Raw genomic sequence first — 12838 nt, 5'->3', positions numbered from 1 at the left:
AATATACGTTCACACGAAATGCACGGGTGCGCTAACTAAGAACCGCCGCATAATGAACTCAAAACTTATACCTCCGTCAAACTGGTCAGGCGTATTTACTGGCGTTCTTTCAGTAACCAAAGATGCGCTTGGATCCCAAGTTTCGACGTTTGAGCATTTTAAGAACGTTTGAAGGTGGTGTCCAACCGTATTTTTTTAATCTTTTAACCACAAGTCGGCGTCCTTACGGCTAATTCTGTACACATGTTCAAAAGTAACGCATGGGCTCTGATTTAATATGGCGTCCTACCTGGTAAACTGTAGAATCGCCCTGAAAACGCCATATACTCAGAAGCAACGAAATGCGAACGCAAAGGTCGCAGAAGAATCGTACAAGACACGCATACAAGATAGTGTTAACGCTGTGACGTCGGCGATGATTTTTTAAAGAGGTGACGTCGGCGATGATTTTTTAAAGAGGATACAATCCTCTTGGTTCAATTGATTAGTATATGTATACGTCATAATGTTCCAGTTTCTGCTGTTAAGGCGATATGTTGCTTTTTTATTACAGCAAAAAAATACAGCAATATGTTCAGTTGCCTCTTTCAAGAATATCAAACAGCTGAGTTGTAAACCGACTCTGGCATTCCTGTTTTGATGACAAGATGTCGGAAATTCAATACATACTATTTCTCATTTGCTTGCTCCTTAGTGATGATAGAAACATTTAATGAAACGTGTAATTTAATATTTTTCATGGAAGAAGGTTTATATCCATGCCGATTTTATTTCAGTTTTACATGGCATACATCATTCGCTTGTGTTGAAAAACACTGCGCAAAATGTTGCTTTAAAATTCAAAGTAAGGTATTATGTATATCAAACGTGTATGACGAAGCATACACAAATTATTGCAAAAGTTATTTTTTGCTTTTCTGTTATAATTTCATTACGGAGTATAATCTGAACGTCAAATTACTGGTTATCTAGACACTTCTAGACACTTTTAGACACTTCTAGACACTTTTCCAGTAAATAAAAGGACTTTAAATATATTCAAAACTTAAGGCGTTCACTTTGCAAACTGCATTAGATGGCGCATTCACCATATTTATCTTTTAATGAGATATTTGACATAAGGTCTTTAGTGGCCCTAATTGGAGACGGCTAGAAGGCTTCACATCGACATCTGGGGACAAATAAAATTGTCTTATGTGAAACTGATGTACATCAACAGCAAAGACCTTGTTGTGGGACAACAGCAGATCGTCACATTACTATGTGTAGCTGCATAAAATAATTAATCGTCATGTTGCAACCGTGTGAAATGGATGTCTTTATCTAGTGGTGCGGTGACTTATAAAATGCATTTGATCCTGCACCTTGACATTTTATGGGATAAGTGTTTACATCCTACTCTAAAGAAGTTAGCCACACGCTGATTGAATTTTTATATATAAATTAATGTAAGAGACACAACGAGATTACACTAAGTATGTTAACAGCACGGTATGACCGCATTGTATATTACCCCCCCCCCCCCCTACATGCACACAAAAAAATACAAACACACAATATATGACAACTGTTTCGAGAATCCATTTTACGAGCATCCGTTTACATTGTGTTGCTCAATATCCTGTTGTATGTCTTTCTTGGAAATTTAAAGACCCTCGCAAAGTATAAATATGAACATCAGTATATGCATTATACATGATTTCGTGATCAAGTGTTCTCTTCATATTTCGTGGTACTGAGAAACGACCGATACCAAGAAAAACCTCCATGAAAGTAGAGTACAAATAAAGCCATTGCGACAAACCCATGTTTTTGTTTCAATATGGGGATGGGGCTTATAAACAAATAATTTCCGAGGATAGTCTGCGTCCATTTATTTATAAACTGGGCCATACATTTTAATAAAATCAATGCAACTGAGGCATTTCATTGAACTTGCATGAACTCAAAACACAACTAATCACAACATTCCGATCACGATCAAATGCGATTATAAATATTAATGCAACAGTCTGAAACTTTGGTTTAGCACTTACATTGACCTTCATGATTTCAACTAATATTTCTATGAGCGAAGGATTAACAAAAGGAAAAACATTTGACTGGTCGACTGGAATGTGAAATCTTGCAGCAACCGACATACACGCTTAAATACCATCAAATGTCGGATAAAGAAGCCGTAGCATTTATTTCGCAGAATTATTTTTATAACCAACCCTTTGCGTTTCTTAGAACTTTAAGATTAATAGATATACCTTCAAACCAGACAGCCCTTCAAAGTTTGCACTTGGTCGTGTTGGCTTGTTGCTGAAAGTAAACGTTCGTGATGCATAAAGCATAAACTGCACACAGGGCGCTTTGTTGTCCGAAGTTGGTAGGGCGTTTTGCAAATGTTCAGTCATAAACAAGCTAGCTGCTTCGTACAGAATCATGCTTTATTCATGCCTACTCATGGCACATTTAAATATTTGTTGAGTAAGGTTTAATCGCTCCGTGAAAGCACGCTACTTACACACCCACCCCTGAGAGAATGGAAACGATCGATGTGCACGCTTCAGAGGCTACATTCCACTAATAACTGCGACGTTGTTGATATGACTTAGCTACTCTGACAAAAAAGACGACCGAAAAATGCCTCAAGTATAATTAACACCGTTTGGTGTATTTATTACTCATAAAGCAAGAGCAAACGCGATGTACTTTATGACGTTTCAATGTTCCAGGGATTCACTCAAGCTTGCGATCTTTATGAGACTCATCCCTAAATATCATTCGGACAATAACATACTTATATTGTGATGTGTATGTGTAATTAAAAGTGCAAAAGAGCGAATATTGTACCATTAGTCAAATTCACGATGCTTTGAAAGTAAGATTTCTCTATGAAGTATCAATTATAATAAACTGCACTCGCCATTTATACCTAGCTCAATCGGTATTTGTTTTCAAATATTAAGAACACTGGATTTCTATTGCACGGAAAATTAACCACCTAAAACCTACACAAAATGATGAAACATACGCTTTAAATCTATTTAGATGTGAGTGTATTCTTTCACCAGACAAATCTCATTCAGATACTTTTCTTTCGAGCGTTTTATTTGTTGGTAAATAACAGATCTGATCTCGAAACATGGTCCAAGATTCGGTTTTCTCTTTTAATGGTGTAGCTTTTCGAACGTGCTTATAACGTAAAGAAAGAACATAAATATTTATATTTGTGGACTTGGGGATCTAGGTCAACAGGAATACTATTGTAAATGTTATAAATTTCAGTTGTGAAATTAGAGCCAACAATATAACATTGACATTTTATCTGACTACCTGTTGACCACGCCTTTAACATGAAAACAATCATGATTTCTTACCTAGTGACACTCTTTTTATACCATAACTCAATGTATATCTGAAAGATATTTATTACTTATATTAATGATCCATACTATATTTCATTGCTTGATAATAAATAGCTCAGCGACGTTTTTCGAAATGTAGGTCAACAGAAATTGGGTCGCATGTACCAGTTTATCATCACAATACCAGTTACATACCATCATCTTGAGCACAGAAATGTACCAATTCACAAAATCAGTTGATAAAATAGACTAAATAATTATGCAATGTCATGGTTGAAACCTCAATGCACTGAATGCGATTGCAAGCTCCACACATCGATACCTAGTTTAACCACTGTAATTACAATGAAAACATTGTGCTAGGGCTTAAATTGCAGAATGTTCAGCATCAACGAAAATCGTCTTGTTTAATTGTGCAATCAAGACCATTATAAAGTAAAGGAATATGCATAACACGTGTTTGATTGCATGCAGGAAAACAGTGCGCTGATACTTGTGTTGTTTGATGTTTGAACAACACCGTTGTTGTCTTACTCAAACGAGATTGTTGCCCCGATGGTGACACGTGTTTTTTATACAGCTGTGAATTGTTTGTTTGAGGTTTGTACATTGAATATTTCGTTATATTTCTCAGAAACGAATTCGCGTCTGCGATAAGTATTGTTGGTGGTAATGTTAGGACTGATTTTGCTTCTACTGCAGATATTTTCTGATTCATGTTTTCTTACAACAACAGAAACACAACACCAGTTTTACAAAACAAACTTTAACTCTTTCAGTGCGGGAACCGAATTTTGAAGGCCTTTGCAAACAGTTTGGATCCAGATGAGACGCCACAGAACGTGGCGTCTCATCTGGATCCAAACTGTTTGCTATTCTGATAGTATTCTTTGAAAAAAAATCGAAGAAAATGCTAATTTTAGAAATTCAGCAGGCGACATTTTAGCAGACGACAAATTACCCAGCATGCAAAGGGTTAAGATGTTGGATTCAACTGAGCCGTGCTCTGTGAAAAGACGGTTTAAATTTAATGAATGTGCGTAACGTGTCTTTCCATATTAGCCTGTGCTGTCCAAACTAATAAGGGACGACACTTTCCGTTTTCAAGGTATTTTCGTATAAAAAGTTTTGACGAAAAGTGTCGTCATTGATTAGCTGTGCTGACTGTGCAGGCTAATCTGGGACGACACTTTAACACATGCATTAAACCCCCTATTCACAGAGCACGGCCCAATTGTTATCATTGCATGGTGCTGAGTAAAAAAAATAATCCTTTGATTGTTGCTGAAAGAGAATTGATGGCGGCGTCAATAAAACAAGTTGTTTATGTCTGTGGTTTCCTTTAAATTATTAAGAAAATGATACATGTTACAACATGCAACATATCACGAGCTTGGTATTTAAAACCAAGCTGCAGCTTTCTTTCTTTCTCTCGCTACAAACACTCTTTATCTAAACGTTTTGATCGCAACCGAAAAACCACAAACAAAGAAAGTAAATTGCCACGCGAAAATGCTGTAGCTCTTTGTGTGTTTGGTGTGTAGTGCGAGGCTTGACATCTATGCGATTGCGCGAATTCACCGGATGTGACCTACAAATGCATTATGTATGATCTCTTTTGATGTGGTGAGCGAACTAGATTATTACAAGATAATTGCGCGAGGTGTGTTACCAGCGGACTACTTCATTTCATTGACTCAGCAGACCCAACATATGTCTCTCGTCCCGCGAACCCGTCTGCATCTGTGGTGGATGCAAACTTCGGGATCATGATTTTTTCAACGGCATTAGACACATAATACGATAACATTTACCTGTTTCGGTGACTCACGCAGTTGGTATCCATGAAAATATTGCTTGGAATTATGTCAGCGAGACGCAGCGATTTAATCAATATTCATGCAGCATAGATCCATTGCAAAGTTCACTATGGTGTAATATATATCTTAATCGATTTGGATTTGTGCTAAAACAGTTACGTTATGTTTTTAAATAAAAAAATTCATCTATTACAACAAAAATCCACAATCATCAGATACTGCATAATATTATTTTTAAAGGGTCTTTTACACAGATTTTTGCAGAAATTGAAGTTTGTCATGCTTTATAATGATAAATGTAAACATGACATCTAAAAAGTTCATTTCATCACCTATCAAAAATGTGTAAGATAAGTAGTTTTATAAGACCTGTACGAGTAAAGGTAAACGGTCATGATGGTAAACAAAACGTCCAAAATGGCAAAACGAACTTTTTGACAATCTTATTTGCTTGTCGAGTGTACGTACTACGACAAAAATTGATATGCGATTTCATGTTTGACAGAAAGATAACAGCACGTAGAAGCTAGGAAGGCATATTCAAACAGTTGGAAATGACAATGAGTAAGTCTCGAGGCTGCGTTGGGATCATTAATTTCTGGAAAGCCATGATTTGACAGGCTTTGTTGATGCATAAAGGGCATATGCACTGGGGGCTGACGAGGTCAAAGCGTAGTCCGTTTCGCTACGACGTCGGGTATATGTTTTACTACGAAAACATGGTGTAAATACACTACTTAATCAGGCGAGTTCCATATTTTCTGGTGTTTATGGATTAGAGAACGGAACATCCAGTAATGGTAGGTACTTATTTTCAATAACAAACTAATAACAAATGCGCGTAGTTGCAACCTTTAAGTTTATTTTGAGCTAAAATCGAAATATTTTTATTTGAAGCAATGCATAAGGTGGTTATTCTGTTAAAATAGCCTATTACGGTAACTTAAATTAAATAAAACTACATTTTACTTCGATTCAGTGTACATTACACATTTTAAAGTACAAAACAGGTTACGAACATATATTTTAATTATGCAAATTCTTTGTTTCGAAGGAAATTACAAGTCGTTTTATGTAAAGGTTTCGCACAGAGTATGTATTGGTTGCGCAACGAAGTACAAATATAATGTATAGGTTGCTCAACGAAGTTTCTGTATCCATTTCTGGACATATCACATGCAGTTTTCAGTTACTGCAGACTGCCATTTCCCAGTGCAAAAGATGCCGTGCTTCACTGTGCGCATGAACATCCAAACGAAAAGGTTGAACCCGGTGAAAGCCTGCAGAGTCCCGGCAGAGCCCCGGTATACCGTCACTACGCCGGCACTCACCGGGGTTATACCGGCATCAGACCCCGGCAGAGCTGCGGCAACGCCCCGGTTTAACCGGGGACAACCGGGGCTCCACCGGGAAAGTATTCAAATGTTTAATACCTCCGGGATGAACCAGGAGTTACCGGGAAGGACCGGCAATAACCGGCTTGGCACTGGAAACAACCGGGACTGCATCGGGAACAACCGGGACGGTACCGTCAGAGCACCGGTTTACTTATGTAACGTAGCTATAAAGGGACTCTGCCGGCATTCACCGGGGCGTTGCCGTAGCTCTGCCGGGGTGGTTTTGGGCCCCGGCGGAGCTAAGGTGCCGTCCCGAATGTTCCCGGTACAGTCCCGGTTGTTCAGGTGCCACGCAGGTCGTTGCCGGTCTTACCCGGTGACTCCCGGTTCATCCCGGAGGTATTAAACATTTTAATACTTTCCCGGTGGAGCGCCGGTTGTCCCCGGTCGTCCACGGTTTATCCCGGTGGAGCACCGGTTCATCCCGGTAGGGCCCCGGTTCATCCCGGTAGATGCCTGATCACGCACTGGGGCTACGCCGGCATCATAGTGAGACTGGGCCTTAACCGCATTGTAACACGAAGTAAATTTACCGGCCGTCATGTACGCAGTTAACAATAACCTGTGAAAGAAACCCACTGCCACAACTTTACAACAATATATTGATTATGCAATTGCGGATTTGTGCCATTGGGGTCCTACTTTCCACACCTTACGGCTGTTACAGGTGTGGATTTTACAGGTACAATCATGTATACGAACATGAAATTCACCTCAAAATTAGTTGACGATTACCGATTTTCAAGAAAATCGCTTTGATATATACAATGTAAAAATCAAAATCCGTATGAGATAAATAATGATCGAAGTTGGAACATGGGATTTACTTTGACATAAGCAGAGTTTCGAGATAAGCGAGTTGGGAATAACGAGAATCGAATGTCATTTGATAAAGAGAACCGTATGCTGAAAACCTATCGTCGGTCTCTATCAAAATGAACGTATAAGGGATTGTCAAAAGGTGAAGATGCGTCATTTTTATTGAGACCGACGACATTAGGTTCTCGACTCTCAACTGTCATCTTATATATGGATTTTCGATTTTAATCGTTTCCTTTGACCTAGTCGTGAATGTAATTATATCATAATAATGTGCATTACCATGTCGACTGTGCGCTTCGGATCATGTTGTGCCGTTGTTACTACCTCTGTCTCAAAGGAAACATCCAGCCACTCCATGACTCTGTATTAAATTTTTTTCTTATTTATTTTGCCTTTGAGAGATAACCAATACGTCTTCTGTGAGAAACGCATGCACGCTAAAGCGTTGTCGTTCTCGATGTCATGTGTATTTAAACAATGTTTTCGTAGTAAAACATATACTCGACGTCGTAGCGAAACGGACTACGCTTTGACCTCGTCAGCCCCCAGTGATATGGTCGGTATGGAAAATACCCAAATCAAGCAATACTCGCTTTTTAAAATTGTTTTGATTTTGGTTATCGTGGTTTCGCACAATCAATTACTAGCAGTCCCTGCAAATAAACAATTAAAATCATTACGATCCACTCATCTAGTTACATTTCAATTGCACCGTTATCAGTTTAAAGCGAACACAACATTACGAGTGTTAGATATAGAATGAGCAAAGCAGTTGCAATGAAACATAACAATGAGAAAATCGATATTTTACTGAAATGACAAATCAGTCTACCAATTTACATTTACGTTTATAAAAAGTGCATTTTTTTCGGCGTAAGCTGTATTAAGCCAGCTTTTCACCCTGACTTGACCTTTGTAAGTGTCCAATAATACTCAAATAAAATTTCCCGCGACTAGGTACGAATGAATACACTTCATTTATTCCATTGGCTGATTTGAGTATAACACCAGAAGATTGGAAACATATCCGCGTCTTTGTAACACTGTTTTACTGCATAAAACAATTTTATCTCTAATGAAAAGGCTCAATAGATAGAACAGTTTTACAATCAATTTTCGACATAAATACACTTTGTGCATTCACCTTTTATTTTCAGAGAATTACCAGCGTAAAAGCAATTATACTAAAGGCTATGTTGTCATATTTAGTACTTACTTGCATTGATTTCAACCCGCGAGGTTTCGGGTCAATTCGCGGCCATTTGTGAAAGTCAGAGTTTATATACAGTTCATCACCGGAGTTCGCAGAAGGGGTTGCGATCATTGTGTTACACCGGTCTTACTGACAATAACGTAGTGACTGTAATGCATTGCATTCCAATCCGCAAGGTATCAAGGTCAGTTTGCGGTCAGTTGCAGAAATCTTTATATAAACGCCGTCTCGTAAACTTTGTGCACTTGAATTCTGTTTTGATCAGAAAGAAACTAAATAAAGATATTCGGCGATATTATTGTGGTATGTCAATCATCGATTTCTAATATGGTTTAAACATTTGCATGATAAGGACCGATTTTGATAAAATTAATTAGAAATATTTATCCATTTAGACCAGTTAATTAAGCATGAGCACAATAATTCGCTATACTATAATTATGCAATTAAATAAGATTCGAGTATTGCCGGCTGACCTATATGCACTCGTTTATTTTCATGTTTCTTGTGTTTTTCTATTCTGTAAATATAGATATCTGAGTAATAATATCACATAAAGCAAAAAAAGCCACGAAATCTGGCGCAACACCCCGTAATTGATTTGCTTATGATGTAGCTAAGAACTGCGCAGAAAAAAGGCATCCGCTACTTTTTATCTCATAGAGATAACTTTTGATCGTTCATAAACATCGACCACAATCAACGCCGTATATCTTTGTTTAAAGATATTTCTTGTCATACCTACTTCGGCATAATTGCGGTAGATATGTTGACTTGAATCTATACTGGCAAGTACCGACCGGAGTTATTTGTCCAAAAGACCCCAGTTGTGTTACGGGCCGCGTCAATCAGAAATGGCTTTTTTGCGATATGCTGTCAGCGTAGCTCCAGACCATTCTGCGCTTCGTGCACCTCCCGGCATATAACTTTTAACCCTTACAGTGCTGGAACCGAATTTTGAAGGTCTTTGCAAACAGTTTGGATCCAGATGAGATGCCACAGAACGTGGCGTCTCATCTGGATCCAAACTGTTTGCTATTCTGATAGTATTCTTTGAAAAAAAATCGAAGAAAATACTTATTTTAGAAATTCAGCAGACGACATTTTAGCAGATGACAAATTACCCAGCATGCAAAGGGTTAAAATACGAATCTGCGAAGAGGTCGCTTTACAACTTATCGTAAAGATGAGCTATTGGCCGTCCATGAAATTGTTGTTTCTATATAAGGATTAAAGAAATTGGTACTTAACATGTGGTTTCTTTCATATAATAATCAACGCATTTAATGAAATGTATACTTATTATTCTTAATGCTAGGTGGCCAAGAGCCATGCAGGGCAAATTACATTATATAAGGCATGTTTAAATGATACATATCATTCTCTTCTGTTGCTACTTGGCATTTTGTTTAAATTTATATTATCAAATGGTAAATTAAAATGCAAATACATATGGACATTTTACTAATACAAAATATTATCTAATGATAAATTCAAATGAAAATAAAGATGGGATTCTATCTCATTTGTTATGCAAAGACGCTAACATTAAATGCATACAGTTATGCAGCAGCTTTGAGTTCATCATATGTGTGCTTTTATATCAAGGATGAACGGTTTTGAAGGTTAAGCGTAACTATGATATATGAAACGCACTATTAGCCTAGCAATTAAACATCTGAAAATAGATAATTATTCAGGCTGTTGCACATTTTCCTCGTGAATTTTTTATAGAGTTGACGGTTGCATGTAAATAACGGATTGTTTCACAGACATAAACTACAATATCTATAATAGTGTAAACACGACACAAAGGAATGTACATCCATTAATTTCCCAAAACATAATATGTGAATTATGTGAAACATGCGATATACGAGAGAATATAAATGAATTCATTATTTTAAAGTTCAGTTATTCATTATTTTAAAGTTCAGTTATATAGCCCGGTTGTTCTTTTATCCGTTTGGAAGGCTACAGTGATGGGAACTTGATCTTGAAATATCCAGCTTTCAACTTTAACAGCAATTGACGATTATCGTTTCCATAGCAATGGCAAGTATGAAGCTCATCTAGGGACAGCAATGCTTGATGTCCGTAAAGTGTCGTCTCATAGTAGCCGTAGTAGTCCGCACAGGCTATTAGCCTTAGTAGTCCGAACAGTCTATTTGCCTTAGTTGTCCGAACAGGCTATTAGCCTTAGTAGTCCGAACAGGCTATTAGCCTAAGTATTCCGAACAGGCTATTAGCCTTAGTAGTCCGAATATGTCGTCTCATATTAGCCTAAGTAGTCCGCACATGCTATTCATGGCATTCACTTAGTAGTCCGCACAGGCTATTCATGGCATTCACTTTGCGATTTTATGGAATTTTTCATATAAAACAGTCTTCTCTATAGGAAAACCCAGTCTAGGCGGAAAGTGTCGTTTCAGATTAGCCTGTGCCAATTACACAGGCTAATGCGAGATAACACATTACACTGCAATAATGCGAATATTATTAGTTGCAAACATTAAAGCCAGATTTTGCGGCACGTTAAGCAAAATGTTCAAACTTCCGTGCTAATAATATTACAGCAAATTAAAAATAGCGTCGTTACGTGGATAACGAAACAAATTATTCATTTTGGCCTTGTTTAGAATGTTTAAAGTCAAAATGAATAATTTTATACAAAAAAACAATTCTTCGGAATGCAAGTAAAAAACAGTAACAGCCAAAATGTTCCCTCCACGTGATCTATAACGATGCTCATTAGACACAATTTAGCCAGTAACCATTTAATAACACGCATGCTACATTACGAACATATGACTTGTACTTCGAATGTATGCCAACATATTAACTGCCGCCGTCGTCCTAACATTTAACGCCACAGTTAACGCGAACTTAGCTTTGCAATTAAATTAACCGAACGGTAACTAGAATGTGAGCCAGTGTCATAGCAAGACATTTGTAATTCTGCTTTTAAAACTTGTTGATATATTGATATTAAGATCAGGGTTAAGTTAATTGGTTCTCATCATTTGCTTAATTCATTCTGATGTTCTAAGCATTTCATAAAATTTCTATTTATTTTTCTTCATGCTAGGATGTCGAGATCCATCCAGAGCAAATCAGCGTACATAAATCGTGTTGTCCAAATACAAATCATTCTCGTATGTTGCTCGTTGAACTGCCAATTTGTTTAATATTATCAAAAGATAGATTAAAATACAAATACATATGGAAATTATACTGATCAAAAATATTATTAAATGCTTGATTCACATGCAAATGAACATATAACTCATAACTCATGTGTTACACTAGGTCACATAATTTGATATCAGTTTATATGTAACCTCTGTAGGTTCATCCATAAGTGTGCGTTTGCAGCAATGACAGTTATATAAAATGATCCATTGACATAAATATAACAATTTATAATAGGAAAATAGAAAATCGATCAACGCCGTTGCACATAATTCATGCGCACAATTTTATAACATTAATGGTTGAAAGGGCATTATGTATTGTATCACAGTCTTCAATAATCTAGTAAATATATCATAGTTTAAACAAAAGACGATGACTCGGAGATGTCCGTTTATGTCTCAATACATTAGTATGTAAACTTAAGTGAACACGCGATGTACTAAGATATACGATTTTACGCGAATTATTTTAATTCATTATTTTCAAGTTCAGTATATAGCTCGAGTGACAAGTATGAGCCACGTTTTCGGAAATAATACCTCAGGCATGCCCGTAAAGTGTCGTCTCAGATACGCCTCAGCAGTCCGATAAGGCTATTCAGGGCCCACACTGTCCGCTTTTATGTAATTTTTCATATAAAGGAAGTTTTCTCTTAAAGAAAATCCAGTCTAGGCGGAAAGTGTCGTTCCAGATAAGCCTATGCGGACTACACAGGCTAATGCGGGTTGACAATTTACGCACATGCATTAAGCCCAGTTTTCCCATAACGCCGCTCAGCGGGATTTCAGGGCCTTGAACGAGTTTGCAAAAGTACAAAGATGATTAGTTACATACATTAAATTCAGATTTTGCGAGAACTAACACCATATGTTCAAACGTCCGTGCTTATAATAGTTCAACCAATTAAAAATATGTTCGTTACTTTGGTAACGGAACAAACGATTGATTAGGTTATTTTGCAATGTTAAGTATTACAACTTTACAACACAAAATTTTACAGAATGCGTAGTTCAGCCCCATGATGGATAACAGCAG

The sequence above is a fragment of the Dreissena polymorpha genome, chromosome 1, assembly GCF_020536995.1.
Source record: "Dreissena polymorpha isolate Duluth1 chromosome 1, UMN_Dpol_1.0, whole genome shotgun sequence".
NCBI lineage: Eukaryota > Metazoa > Mollusca > Bivalvia > Myida > Dreissenidae > Dreissena > Dreissena polymorpha.
The sequence above is the reverse complement of the archived record's forward strand: the minus strand, read 5'-3'. Positions refer to the sequence as shown.